A 16,470-nucleotide genomic window follows, 5' to 3' on the forward strand; every position below is an offset into this window, starting at 1 on the left:
CCACCAACCACCACCACCAACCACTACCATCCACCAACCACCACCCACAAACCACCACCCACAAACCACCACCCACCAACCACCATAACCACCACTACCCACAAACACCCACCAACTACCACCTACCACCAACCACCACCACCCACCACCACCACCCACCAACCACTACCATCCACCAACACCACCCACAAACCACCACCCACAAACCACCACCCACCAACCACCATAACCACCACTACCCACAAACACCCACCAACTACCACCTACCACCAACCACCACCACCCACCAAACACTACCACCACCACCACCCACCAACCACCACCACCCACCACCACCCATCCCCACCCACCAACCACCACCACCCACCACCACCCACCACCACCCATCCCCACCACTACCCACCCCCACCCACCACCCACAACCAATCACCACCAACCACCACCATCCACAACCAACGACCAACTCATCCAACCACAACCACCAGCAACTACAACCACCACCAACCACAACCACCACCTCCCCTCATCATCACATAATCATCATCCATCATCATCATCCATCATTATCGCCACCCAACATCATCGTCACACATCACCACCCATCATGACCAGCATCCTTCATCACAACCACCCATCACCTATCATCACCACCACCTAAGACCCATCATCACCACCACCCATCATGATCAATCACCCAATATCACCAACCACCACCACCAACCACCACCACCACCCACAACCACTCACCCACAACCACCCACCCACCACCACCCTCCAACCACCACCACCCACCACCACCCCCAAGCAACCACAACCGCCACCCAAGAACCACCAATCACCACTAATCGCTAAATACCACAAATTACCAATCACCGTTAATCACCAATCACAACCAATAACCACCAACCGCCAAACACCAATCACCACCAATCACTGTTAATCACCAATCACCACCAAACAACACCAATCTCCAAACACCAATAACAAACATTCACCACGAATCACCAATCAAAAACAATCACCAATCACCACCACTCATCATGAATCACCAATCACCACCAATCACCATGAATCACCAATCACCATCAATCACCACCAAACACCATCCATAACCACCAATCTCCAATCACCTTTCACCACCAATCACCAATCACCACCAATCACAAATCACCACCAATCACCAATCATCACCAATCACCACCAATCACAACAATCACCAATCACCACTAATCACCACCAATCTCCAATCACCACCAATCTCCAATCACCACCAATCTCCAATCACCACCAATCACCACCAATCATCATCATCACCCATCAGCACCACCCATCATGATCACCACCCTTCATCACTACCACCCTTCATCACTTCCAACTATCAAAACCACCACCAATCAACCATCATTATCACCATGACCAATCATCAGCACCACCCATCATCACTTTTACCTATCATAACCACCACCCATAAACCATGATCATCACCATGACTAATCATCACCACCACCCATTATCACGGACCACCATCATCATCATTGCCACCAACCACCCAACATCACCATCACCCATCATTATCCTCACCACAAATCAGCATCATCACCCATCATAATCACCACCCATCGTGATCACCACCTTACATCATTAACACCAATTATCAGCATGAACACCCACCATCATCACCAACCATCATTATCACCATCTATCACAATCATCACCACCGATCATCATCAACCACCTATCAACACCACCACCACCGACCATCATCAACACACATCATCACCCATCAACCATCATCATCAACAGCCATCAGCACCCATCATAATCACCACCCATCGTCATCTATAACCATCATCACCACCCACCATCATCAACCACCACCACCCATCATCATCACCCATCATCATCACCACCCACGGCCACCACCCGCACTGCACCACGTGGTGCGTCAGCTGTGCGCGTGGGGGCGGAGCCTCGCGGAAGTGACGTCATTTCTGGTACGTCATAGCCACGCCTCCACCGCCAGTCGAGAGGAATGCGCACGAGGGAGCAGCTGCAGACGACGTTGGAGAGCGAATCCTCAACGAGGTGAGCGTCCCTGTTGACTATGAGTGTTGTTTATCTTTATTTTACATTTTGACCGCAAATTAAAGCCTCATTATTGTTGATATGTTGGTATTTTTATTTTCTGCCATCAAATTAGGACTGCTAGATAGGTTACTTGGCATGCCCTGATATGTTGCTTTTACTGTCACTGTTTAGACATAAGCGAGTCAGCATTTTAAAATTAATAACTAACTTGTTTAAATCTCAGAGTATGAATAACATGTCTACAATTATTGTTTTCTGATTGCTGGCACAATTGTGCCCTACATTTTATGTATTGAATGTTATTCAACATTGGGGAGGAGTCTGCCTTCTTGTTCAGACCCCAGCTGCTGCCATAGTTGTCTCTAATCTGTGATGTCACAGCCACATGGGTGGTGTCTCTGACATCACGTGACCCACGACGTCATGCTCGGTTTATAACAAATAATTTAAGTAAGGTCATATGACCCTCATGACCTACAAGGCATAGGGGGGGGGGGTGTTTATCAAGAATTCGATTAATGCAAATGGGCTGTACATTAACATGCATGTGTGGATTAAATATCATTAAGTTTGGCGATTATGTTTAATGTAATAGGCTGGTGGAATAAACATGTTTGTGTGGATCGATGAGTGAGTGATCAGAAGCACGTATGAGTGGCAAACAAGTGCGGGCGTTGGCTTGAAAGCAACAGGCATGGAAGTGATGGGATTGGTACAGTGAGTGGCCAAATATGTAATATTTTAGAGGATGAGTGATTCAAATTGTTGCTAAATCTTAGCGTTGTTCCAAACTCCACAGGCCATCCAACTTCACGCAGAATCTACTCTTTCCCAACAACATGGATAGCCATATCAAGTGGGCTGAGATTGTGGATGACTATGAGGGTAAGTCCCAGATACCTGCATCACGTGGCTTATATACAGAGAAGGAGGCTCCTTTATCAATTACTTTGAGAAGACATGGCTTGGTTGTGATGGGAAGACGTAATGATCGAGTGTTCCAGAAACGATGGGTTTATATCTGAATTTCAGCCATTTTTGTTTAAACTGGGGTCTCAAGCTTATGGAATTAATGGTCTCAGCATGCCCACAAAAACATGACTTGTAAAGTTTTACTGCCATGTGATGAATATTTCTCAATAGCAGCTCCTGTTGTGTGGAAAGAGCTAATTACAGGGATCTTAAAATTCGTTCTGTGAAACTCCATGTTCTTCGTTCTCTAATTCATTACTCGTCCTTTGAATTACCTGTCTGCTCTTCGCAGGCCGGGAATCGTCGCGCCAGTCGACCACCTGGGGTGACATTATGGATAAAGTGGACCCTTTCCCAGGCCAAGGTTACAAGCATCGCTCCCCAAAGGTGTGTATGGGGTCTGTGGGGGTCAAATACACATTATCTACAAAACTGGCACACCATCTCTCCACATTACCTTTCTCACCACACCACCACCAATTAAATAGACCATCATATAGCCTTATCATGAATCTATAACATCACAAGACACCATCTCTCTGGAACATTCCTCTGCTTCACCTCTCTGTATATCAAAACCAGCTCCAGACACCATCAGCCAATCTCTCCACCATCCCACTCATGCATTGGTCATTTATTACCATTGAGGACGAAATGATATAAATCAGTCACATTAATTACGTCTGCTAGTTCAGTTGATTGGAAGTAGCCATTCCAGTTGCCCACTATGGGCACTGCGTGAAATTTGTCGAGATTATGGGCTACGAGATCTTTATAATGTAACATTCTGTGGAAACTATTGCCAGTGATGATTGTTGCCAACAATTGCTATGAAATATTCCCAGTCGATCACAGACTTAAGTGCATGTATGGGGTGTGTGAGGATATATGAGGATGTAACATGTATTTTGATTATGTAGGGGTTGGGATTATTAAGGGTTAGGGCTACACGTACAATGTGATAAAAGTATTGATGGATAAGGTGTTATGTTATCAGGTGATTTTATATATTCAATCTTGATTTGAAATTTTCTTGACTGTGTATATTCATGCGAGTGTAAAAAGCGAGTTTGAATGAGTGAACGTGGATGTCTGCATCTGTACAAAGATGTGTGAGTATGCATTTGTGTTGGGTTTATGTGCACGTTTATGTTTGCATGCATGTGGGTATTAATTTTTGTTTGCATGTGCATGTCTGAATATTAATGTGGTGATATTTGCTTGAACAGAGGATAATTGGGGAGTTAAAAGACTTCAGCGGGGTGAAGCGTCTTCAGGAGAAGGACCTTGGGACGCTGAAACGCCTCCTGGTAGAGGAGCGCCTCTTTGAGGTGCAGCGCCTGGCCAGGGAAAAGTGCCGCACAGAGGAGCATTGCTTCAGAGACCATCTCCTCAAGAAGCGACTCGTTATAGTGCAGTGCTTCGCGGAGGAGAAGCGACTTCGTGAGATGAAGCATCTTGAGGAGAAGCGTCTGGAGGAGGATGAGAAGTACCTTGAGGAGGAGCAGTGCCCCGTCAGGACCGCTGCCATCACCACCACTGCCAGCAACGCTGCAACCACCACCACCGCTGCCACCCCCGCCATCACTGCCACCACTGACACGACTGCCACCACCGCCACCGTCACCGTCACCGCCACCACCGCGGCAACCACCACCTCTGCCACCACCACAACTTACTCCACTGCCAGCGCCACCACCACTGCTGCCACCGCCACCACCGACACCTTTGACGCTACCGCAACCACCTCCACCAACTCCACCACGTCCACCGCCATCATCACCACCGACCGCCCTGCCGCTAACGCCACCACCACTGCCACCACCATGGCAACCACCACCTCTGCCGCTACCAACGCAACCAACACCACCACTACCGCCACCACCACCACCACCGCCACTGACACCACCAGCACTGCCACCTCAGCCAACACCACCACCACCGACACCACTGCCACCACTTCTGCCACCTCCGAGGACGAGGAGGTTGAGGAGGATGAGGAGAGAATTGAGAAAACAGAGAAGGGGGATACGATGGTGGTGGAGGATGAAGATGAAATGGAGGACGAGACAAAGGAGCAGGAGATGGAAGAGGTGCAGGTGGTGGAGGTGGTGATGCAGGGAAAGAAGAGGAAGCGAGGGGGCCTCGCTCGCGTTGCAAGAGCGATCACCTCACTCCTCCGCCGCGTGCTGCTTTGTGGTAGCATGTCAACCACTCAGTAGGGGTGATGGTGGTGGTCGTGGATTGGTGCCAACCATGACCACTATCACCATACTACCCACCCACCCTGTGATACATGCCACACCCACCCACCCCGTGATACATGAAACACACTTACCACACGGTTCCCCAGAGAAACGTTGCCACTGGGACCACAGCTGTTGAAGTGGAGAACGATTGCTACCAAGACACCACGCACACCACACACACACGGGACTAGCCCAAAAGCATAGCCGGCCCCACTCTGGGCCCCTTCCATGCTGGTTTTTATCCAGGCAGTCCTCATGGGATGACCTTGCTATGGTTTCCAGGACATGGAAGGGGCAGAAAAGCCAGGGTGAGAGAGCTGGAGGGGTCTGGATCGGCCAATGGACGACACCTGCCACATGGCAAGCCCCAGGGCCACCCTGCAAATAATACGGTTAAATACCATTGTTCTTATTGGTACTATAAACTCTTTGAAATAAACCCATGATGACAAAAAATATATTTGAATTGCTTGCAAGTGCTGCCTGAGTTGGTTAAATGTGCCTTGGCTCAGGTGTGCGGTTTTCCAGCTGTGTGTGGAGGTACAAGGACAAATATAGAATGATCGCCGTTTTGAGAGATGGTCCTTCTTTAGAGCACATACAAATGTCGGTGGGAAAAGATATTCAGGTGATTCGCCTCCTTCACAACACTGCCACTCTACTCCACTGCCCCACTGATCCACTGCTCCACTGCCCCACTGTCCCACTGTCCCACTGCTCAATTGATCCATTGCCCCTCTGCCCAACTGTCCCTTTGCTCCACTACTCCACTGCCCTACTACCCATTTGGCCCACTGCTCTTCTGCTCCGCTGTCCCACTGCCCATCTGCTCAATTGCCCTACTGCTCAACTACTCCAATGCTCCACTGCCCTTCTACTCCACTGCCCCTCTACCTCCCTGCTCCACTGCCCATCTGTTCCCCTTCTGTAACAGCAGTTGAAACAAACGTTTGAGTTTCTTAACCCCCCCTGCCTCTGTCCACCAATCAGTAGAAATGGGTAAGCCACAATCGAGCAGCAAGGTGCATGTGGTGTGTTAAAGTGTGGGTACTCCATCTTCTAAAATATCTGCTCAGTGTGGAAGAGTAGAACAAAACATCGTGTAAAGGGGCTCTCTAGAACTCGGTCTTGTAGAAATTATTCCTGCAACCAGAGGTATGATAAAGCAATTGCGAAATTGGGTCAACACTCCACAATTCAAATTGTTTTGGCAGAGTATTCAAAGAATGCTGCTGCTCACGATACAGGTTGCTACTTATGTATTTAACATGGGGGGTGTTTAGAGGCGGCCCAGTGACCGAGAGGTCAGAGCACTGAAGTGGGACCACGGAGTAACTGGGTCTGAATCCAGGCACCCGCCTGTGATCAAAGTGGATTGTCAAGTCTAGCGAGTTCATGATCTCAGCCTGGTCGTCAATGACTGCGAAACATAAACCATCACATGGCAGTAATGTGGTTCTCTACTTAATTTGCGTGAGGAGGCCCTCGTAAAACCATGTTTTTACAAGAAGGTCTGCATTGTGCACATAGAATCGCCCCTTGGATACGGAGAATCGGAGCGACCGCCCAGGTCCGCGGGCATTGGGGGGGCCCTGCGCTTCAATGTCACGGGGGTGTCAGATGTAATACTTGCGGTGGAATTTGAACGCGTCGGAGGCCCACATGCTGGGATTTTCCCCTGGCCTAGCACCCTTATGGACGGTCCTGTGTGTACATTGTCCAAAGTCTCGCACAGGCTTTTGCCAAACTCAATTATGGCAATAATAATAAAACGAATTACAGGACTGTGAAGGACATGGCATGTGAGCCCTGTAGCTCTCCCAAGTGCTTGTGGGTTGAACCGCGTGTTGTTCAGCAGGAATTCAGTGTTTTTGAAGAGAGGTGAGACAGTGAGACCCAGGTTAGTGTGGGTAGAGTGGTGAGTGTGACAGTAAGACAGACCCAAGTGAGTGAGTGTAGGAAGACAAATGAGTGAGAGAGTGAAACAGACTCTGGTGAGTGTGTGTGGGTAGAGGTGAGTGTGACATTGAGACAGACCAATGTAAGTGTCTGTGGAATGTGGTGTTAAAGTAAGACAAACCCAGGTGAGTGTGGTAGAGAGGTGAGTGTAACAGTGAGACAGACCCAGGTGGGTGAGTGTGACTAGTGATGTGAGTGTGACAGTGAGACAGACCTACGTCAGTGCGTGTGGATGAGGTGAGTATGACAGTGAGACAGACCCAGATGAGTGAGTGTACGAATAGAGGTGAGTGTGACAGTGAGACAGACCAAGGTGAGCCCGGTTGTCCTTGACAGCACAAAGAAGTAAGAACATTGTTACGACCAACGTTACAGGAGGGAGGATCCTGCTCTTTATTACGTGGATGAGAGGGCACTTGAAATGTACTCAGAAGTAGCTCCGTGATTACAACTTCAGTGGGCCATTCTCTAACACAAGGCTTGCAATCTTCTGCTCGAGACACGAATGATTCGTTGTTTCCACGGCAGGATGGCAACATCCAACCGAGGTTAAGATTTGGGTAAAATTAGAAAATGCAGGTTTACTAATAAAATACGTTGCAGTTTGGTTACCAAAGCAGTGGGTTGTCGGCATGTAGCATGGAGGTAGGGTAGATGTGAAGTTTAACGTCATTGAGTAAAAACTCAGAGTGAGTGTACATCTACTGTCGTTATGATCCACGTCTAGCGATACACGCAGAGACACGAGGAGCAGGAGGTACTCTATTTATTATAGCCTTCACAGGGTACAAGGGGTCACTACACTTTCAGTCAAGAGAGCTAACAGACTGCCTGTCTGACACCGCCGAGAAAATGCAGATGGTGACGATGACTCCAGCAGTCCGACGAGATTCCACTCCAAGCAACAGCCCCAAACCTTTGCCCGGGGTCCCCTTTTATCCTCCTAGCGTGGCCTCGCTAGGAGGATAATGGAAATCAAATTATAACATTTTTGACATGTTTTTCTGGATGTTTTTGTTGTTATTCTGCCTCTCACTGTTCAAATAAACCTACCATTAAAATTATATTCTGTTCATTTCTTTGTCAGTGGGCAAATGTACAAAATCAGCAGGGGATCAAATATTTTTTTCCCTCACTGTACTTGATATGTACAGGACCGGACAACATCACCTTAACAAATTCATATGCCACAGATTGCACATTAGATCAGAGCACAATTATTTGTTTTGTCATAGTTCTGAATGTCTCAACTGGGACCAAAAAAGTTAAACAAAGTTAATGTAATAAACAGTGCTTGTTAATATTTGTCTGTTGTTTAAAAGAAATAAGTTTCTGTTCCCAAAACTTATTTTCAATAAATTGTACCATAGATGTACACTTGAATAGTGTGCTGATCTTTAAAGGTGTATTGAATATTTTTTTACATACTGCGACTCATAATCCTGCTGTTATGGAGTGACTCATACAGCCAGCTATGGCTGCAAAGTTTGGTCGTGCATGTTATGTATATATCGTTAATTGTTAAATTTGAATCACAGTTCCTATGATCACTGTTACATTGTTTTTATAGCTTTATTTTGGTGATTTTGAAAACGTTTTGGTTTAGCCATGTTTGTTTTTTGTAGTACAGAGTTAGCCTGATAACTTTAATCTAAATTGTCTTATGATTGTTATTATTCGACTTGCATCCCACCGGGATTTTTGCACACAGTGTTGATATACGGTGCTTTTCTGGAAGACTTTGCTGTCTTTTCCTGGATTTTTCTGTTGCGTGTAGTCGCTTTAAGATATTCCTTGATCATGTTTTTGTTTGTTGCGGTTGCACCCGAGTCAAGAGCAACATAGCTCACAGGGTTATACCAAATAAATGAATCTGAAAAACTTAAATGAATTTCTGCTTGCATGTCTGTATATTCATGTGATTATCTTTGCTTGAACAGAGGATAATTGGGGAGTTGAAGGATCTCAGCGGGGTGAAGCATCTCCAGGAGGAGAAGGACCATGCGACAGAGAAACGCCACATGGTAGAGGAGCACCTCTTTGAGGTGCAGCGCCTTGCCAGGGTGAAGCGCCGCACAGAGGAGAACTGCTTCAGAGACTATTTCCTCAAGAAGCGCCTCGTTAAAGTGAAGTGCTTCACGGAAGAGAAGCGTCTGGTGGAGGAGAAGTGTCTCGCCAACGTGAAGAGCGTCGAGGAGGAGAAGCGCCTCATGGAGGAAGAGCGGTGCCTCGCCAGGACTACTACCATCACCACCACCAACGCTGCCACCTCCGCCCCACCACCGCTGGCGCCACCGCCATTACCGCTGCCGCCACCGCCACCTCCGCTGCCACCATCACCACCATTGCCACCGCCACCACGGCCATCACCTCCAGCACCTCCGCTGCCACCACCGATGCCACCGACGCCACCTCGGAGGTTGAGGAGCATGAAGAGAGAATGGAGAAAACAGAAGAGGGGGAGAAGATGGTGGTGGAGGATTAAGAGGAGGTGGAGGAGGATGAGACAAAGGAGGAGATGGAGGTGGTGATGCAGGGAATGAAGAGGAAGCGAGAGGGCCTCGCTCGTGAGGCGAGAGCGGTCACCTCACTCCTCCGCCGCATGCTGCTTTGTGGTGGCATGTCCACCACTCAGTAGGGGTGATGGAGGTCGTGGATCGGTGCCTACCATGACCACTATCACGATACTATCCACCCACCCCGTGATACATGTCACACCCACACACACACCACATGGGTCCCCGGAGAGACCGCGCCACTGGAACCACAGCTGTGGAATGAAGCTGAGCAGCAGATGCCAGGACTACAGTGGAGAACGATTGCTACGAAGACACCGCACACCACACACAAACGGGACTAGCCCAAAAGCATAGCCGGTCCCACCCTGGGCCCCTTCCATGCTGGTTTTCATCCAGGCAGTCCTCATAGGATGACCTTGCCATGGTTTCCAGGACATGGAAGGGGCAGCTGACCCAGGGTGAGAGAGCTGGAGGGGTCTGGTATGGACAATGGACGACACCTGCCACGTGGCAAGCCCCAGGGCCACCCTGTAAAGAAAAAGGTTCAATACCATTCTGTTAAATTTCGATTTAAAGCTATCTTGGCTGCAAGGATTAATCTTCTTTGGTTCTTTCGGTAAAGTAGCGTAGAATGAGAATAAAATAATACATTGATCAAATAAAATAACACAATAAAATTCTCACGACGTTTCGGTCACAACACAAGCGGCCTTCATCAGGTGAAGGGACGAGACTGTCTGGAGGAAAGCGCTGGAGTGAACACAGCCAAGCTCAGACCGCGACCTTTAAGCTGTGTGAGAAGAAACAGAGCGCCTTGACAAACGAATTAGCATAAAATTTAGCATTGAAAGAGCTGAGTGATTAGCTTGTGACTGGTCACAGAAATGGCTATGTTAAAGTCAAAGCCTACACATCCACAGAGGCACCTAGTACAAATCAAACAGGATAATTTAGCATTGAAATTGCTGAGTGATTAGCTTGTGTCTGGTCACAGAAATGGCTATGTTAAAGTCAAAGCTTGCAAGCAGAAATATCCCTGTGAAACTCGCACAGACAGACACACACACACGCAGATGCGCACACAAACAGGCACACAGGCGCACACAAACACTACTGCTACTAACTACTACTCAGTACTACCACTGCTGCTACCACTAAGCGTAAAACATTCCCATCGTGATTGTGACTCTGACTGGCCGTTGCGGCGCTGCTGCTGCTGCTTCTTAGATACCCCAGGAGCAGCTCCAATGCCGCTTCGAGGTGCGAGAGAAGATTGGCGAGGGAGGGCAGGGAGTGGTGCTGCGGTGCGTGGACCACAATATGGGATTCCTGGTGGCTGTCAAGATGCTGGCACTGCCCATCCAGTAGGTTGGGGCAGGGGTGATGGGGTTGGTGGTGGTGGTGGTGTGGGTGGGTGCTGGTGGTCTTAACACAGCGGCCATGGTCATAATTATAAATGAATACAATAATAGATAATAAATGCAAGTAAATACAACATGGTTACAAAATAATGAGTATAATAGTAAACAACAATGATAATAACCTCTGCAAAACTATCTCTAACTATAAACTGAAACTATCTCACTAAAAAATTAACCGTCGTAAAACTACTATGAACTAGAGACCCACAGAGACCCACAGACTTGCTGTGTGCACACAGCCCTACCAAAATGGAGATGCAGAGGATGGAGTTAAAGGTGATCACGGAGCTGCAGGGGGAGGGCAGTGCTGAGCTGCACGGCGTCATCCGCGTCCTGCACTCGTTCCACTTCCGCGGACACAACTGTCTCGTGCTGGAGCTGTTGAAGTACGCATCATCACCATTGTTATTATTGTCATCATTATCATCATTATCACCATCGTCATCATTATCGTCATTATTACTATCGTCTCTAATTAGCATAGTTACACGCATAAGTACACAAATTAGCATAATTTCGGATTAATTATGCAAATTTCGAATTTCATTTAATTTTAATTATTTTTCATCAATTTTCACACACCCACATATACAACAAATTGGGAGCTCGTATCCGGGATCTCTCGCAGACAGTTTATGCTTAAATTAAGGAACGAATCACTGTTGTATTAATCAAGGTATTGTGAACTAACATTGCCCTGTGACTGTAAACGGTGTAAACAAACAAAAAAACGCACTCTGAAGGAAAATACCAGAGTAGCAGTGGATAACAAAGACAGTGGGGGTAAGATTATTTGCTCGAGTTGAACCAACACATCCTGTGATACGAATGTTTTTATATGTACTCTGAAGTGGAATTCCAGAGTAACTCACGCCACACATAAGAGACTAGAGTTAAGATACACTCTTAGGTCTATTAACTACACTACGTAATAGAGATGGCACATGACCCGCAACGTTCTGAGGGTGACATCCCAACGCATAACACTGATACAGAATGGACCTCCGAGGAGGAGATAGAATCTATGGAAAAACAATATCGTGAATTTGTGTTAAAACGTACTGGACGGACTGCTAGACAGCAGACAGAGCAGAGAGACGTATGGGAGGGGAGACATATAGAAGATGTTAAGGCACATAGGAGGAAACTACTTAAGGATGTGATGAAATGTAGCAAAGCCAAACGTGACGTAAAAATTGCAGAAATAGCAAGGTTAGACTCGTATCTCCTCACACAGACATACAGAGAAAGATTATGGACTGGGGGAAAATTTGACAGGGAAAGGAAGGAGAAACTGTCCCTAATAGAGGAGGTTGAGCGTCTGCACGCCCTCGTGAGAGAAAAAGAGTCGGCGCTGAATGCACCAGCGAAACCCCCAGATGTTGATACACATAACACATACGGGAGTAACAGTTTACCACACTCCGAGCCACGCGGACGTAAACCAGAGACAGGTCACACAGGAGGTGTGGCTACCAATCAAAGTGGTTTTGACAGAGATTCCCCCTCGCGACTCGAGAGAGGGGAGGGAGAGATACGGATGAAAATAGGAAAACATAGGACTGACAACTTCGAGGGTAGAGAGGAAAAAAATATTAACACTAAGTCAGCAGGATATTCTGTACTGATCGAGCAAAAAAGGGCGGAGCTGGGGCAAGACGAGCGACATGACAGAGACAGCTCATTTGGTAGACACATTCCACGCAAGCACGACCGACGTGGAACCTATGGCAGAGATTACTTTCCAGAAAGACGCACATCACACAAGCATGAGCCATGGGATAAGCAGGAGTCACCGAGCAAAGTTGACTCACGTTGCAGGTGCAAAAGGCACTACAAAAGTTATGTTAAGCAGCGCCACCGTGATGGTGACAGCTCGAGTGAGCACTCCTCAGGAACAGACGCCTCTGACGATGATCAACTGTCCGAATACTCATTCAGTAGTAAAACTCTGAAATTGATGGACAAGGCTCTCGTCAGAATTCCCTACTTTGATCCACACGATAGGAACAGAGACATACACGCTCACATCGCAACGGTAGAAGCAGAAGCAGTGATCAGGGGTTTGAGGAAAACGAATGAGAAAGCCAGTTTACTGAGACGAAGCTTGCACGAGCAGTCTATACCATGGGTAAAGTCGCTTTCATACAAGGTTCGGAACGATTTCAAAAAGCTGAGCTTGGCAGTGAGCCGGAAGTTTGGAGAATATTTAACATGGTCTGAGGGATTTAATGCTGCAAAATCTATGACCCAGTGCGCAGACGAGGATCCGCGAGATTACCTCCTACGGTTTAAAAGAGCGTACTACGCGGGTGATGTGGATCAGTATCACGAAGGTGACAAAAGGTTCAAAGTTATGTTTTTCGGGTCTTTGAGTCCAGAGATTACAGAAATTGTGGGAATGATATTGAATCCAGAAACAGCCTCCTTACACCATATAGAGGATAAGGCGCACAGAGCTTGGCTGTACAGAGCTAAAGACAATAGTTCTACGACACCCAGAGAGAGGGATGATGTAACCAGCGTTTCAGAGGGAAATAAAAATCACGTGAGCAGAAACACAGCACCACCAGCGAGGCAATGGCCCGCAGGCTGGGAGCGATCGCAGTGTGCAGGGACGCATATTTGCGAGAATCGCGGTGTGTGTAGACCAAGAGCAGAATCATGCCGGGTCCCAATGCCACGACACACGAGGGATCAAACACAATCGGCCCACTTCCGATCGATTCCCCCACCAGTTTTACCAGGAGAGAGCAGAGGCATGAGGAATAGGGAGACAGGCGTGAGCTTGGCTGAGACACAAAAAATGACACGGGCACGTGATGAATCAATCACATTGGTTGAGAGGGAGCTTTCAGTGAGAGTGGTGTCCGTGGAGCTGCAGGGAAATTATGGACCCGTTAAAAAAATTAAGCAGGCTGCGGTTGACAAGGTAAACCAGGAGGGTCCCAATGATTGGGAAACAATAAATGCGTCGGGCACCAGTTCTGATAATGTGGTGGAGAGCGCAAGTGTTGCTCCCGTAATTGACACACCTATCGAGCAGGGAAACATAACTGCATTAAAGTGTGATCCTACAGGAGATGATAACCAACCGCAGGGAGGGGAAGGAAAACCTGATTGTCTGGTAAATATAAATGCCATCCCTTGTGTCGCGGAAGTGCGTGAGTGTACTGTGGAAGAGGCAGATGAATGCAGACATCAGCCTTTGGATGTTAAATTGTGCTCGGGCACACTAAGGAGGGATGGAGATCAGAGTGTTGAAGTGGAGGAGAAGAATATCCGTGACGGATCGGGAATTGTGTTGAAACACAGCATACTCAAAAGCACGGAATCGAATCGTGACCCAGAATCGAATCGTGGCACGGAATCGAATCGTAGCGCAGAAAGGAATCGTGGCCCAGAGTCAAATCGACTCCCAGAGGCAGCAGATGTGCACAGGGCTGCGGAGAATACAAATGACCCCAACAGTCGAGTACGGAAACTCGTGGTGTATGTTGATCCTGGTTACGCACAGCATAACTTCACGCCACACAATCTCACATGGAAAGGGAGTGATAAAATAAATTACCGATACGAACCAGTGAGCCATGTTCATTAGGCCAAAGCCATCACGACAATGAGCCGGGACGATGATGTGATGATGTTGCATGGAAGGGTCATCGGTAACTCTAAGATACCTGGCCATGAGAGATATGATACACTCGTGACTAAAAGAGTCAGTCAGGTTATCAATGACTTGGTACAAGGTGGCAGAGAGGTAACATGAGAAAGTCAGAGAGACACCGTGGTTCTCGTTAACCTGCACTCCGCCATGGTTAACTTAACAATCCAAGAATTGGGTTTCGCAATCCGAGATCTGTACAAAGAAGAGAATACTCGACAGCAAATTCAATAGTTGATCCAAAGACTTGTTGCATTGCACCAGCGGCAGCATCAGTGATCTTCTCCAAGGACAATTTCCTTCATATCTGGTAACTCCAACACTAAAAAAAAATGTGATACCATTAGCATCCCTGGAAACAATCAGTACAACAGAGGTACAAATTGACTTTAAAATGGGTACAGCCACACCCATACATGGGGACTCCCAGACCGGACAGGTGGGATTTTTGTTGAATTTCCCACTGGTCAAACCCGAAAATGTATTTCGATTGCGGACAGTATTGAACGTGGGTACATGGAATAACGACATCTCCTATAACATGTAGCCAGTTAAACAATTTCCCCTTGTTTTACCTTCCTTTTAGTATTTATTTTCTTATTTCAAATGTAATCATAAGTTGTGACGTGCGCGCGTTGTAAGGAAAAATTACTTGAGTAATATTGATGATTCATGATGGAAAAGTACATAGATTCTTTGTTTTAAAAATGACCCGTGGCCAATTGACCACCGATCATTTTTAAAAGGGCGGAATGTTGTATCTAGGCACCTTTTCCATCTTAATATTAACAAGTAATTTTTCAATACATATAGATACATATTTCTATTGTTTCTTTTAATTTTAATAATGAATAAAAACACCAAACCAGGCCTCAGCATGGCATGTGGGGGTCATATTTACCTTGACCCACTAACACGATTTTGACGTTCAGAGCCCTCCCAGGGTCAGAGGGAGCAGATAGAGAGCAGAGCGCAGTGGATTGCAAAGGGCTGACGTAAACACAAAGCCAGGGTCACTGGGAGGTTGCGTTAGCCTAGATCTAGTTAAGTCAAAAAAAGCTAATTGGTTCTGCATTACTATTAAAGTAACTTAAAGTCGGAATTTAACGACAGGGTAGGCTAAAGTTATTGATCTTCACACCCACTTCAATTGAACCCTGCCACAAGCTACGTCAATGTAACCATCACCCGTCTATTAATTTAATATGAAATGTATTTCCATATTTTAATAATGTCTATACGACTTGACCCGAAGCCTATAACAATCAGGTTTTCCTAAGTCAACATAAATGCTCTAGCCTCCACCCATACGCAAATAATATGCAGGGTTAAAGTAAGAGTAGAGAGAAAAAGAAATGCAAGCGCACAGCAAAACTGCAACGTAAGCAAAGGGTGATGTTAAACCCAGGGTCGGAGAGAAAGACAAATCCCGACCGTCTTTGTATCCCTGCAGCGCGGGGTAGGAGTGTGTATACGCTTGGGGAAACACGAGTCAAACACCACAACGAGAAGCTGACTCAGACCTTGGATTAATACAGAATCATAACTATGGAACTCTGATGAAATGAAATGTTAACTTAAAACTTTTTAACCATTTC

The sequence above is a fragment of the Petromyzon marinus genome, chromosome 23 (assembly GCF_048934315.1).
Source record: "Petromyzon marinus isolate PM22_M1 ecotype Great Lakes invasive population chromosome 23, UKy_Petmar_22M1.pri1.0, whole genome shotgun sequence".
Classification (NCBI taxonomy): Eukaryota; Metazoa; Chordata; class Hyperoartia; order Petromyzontiformes; family Petromyzontidae; genus Petromyzon; species Petromyzon marinus.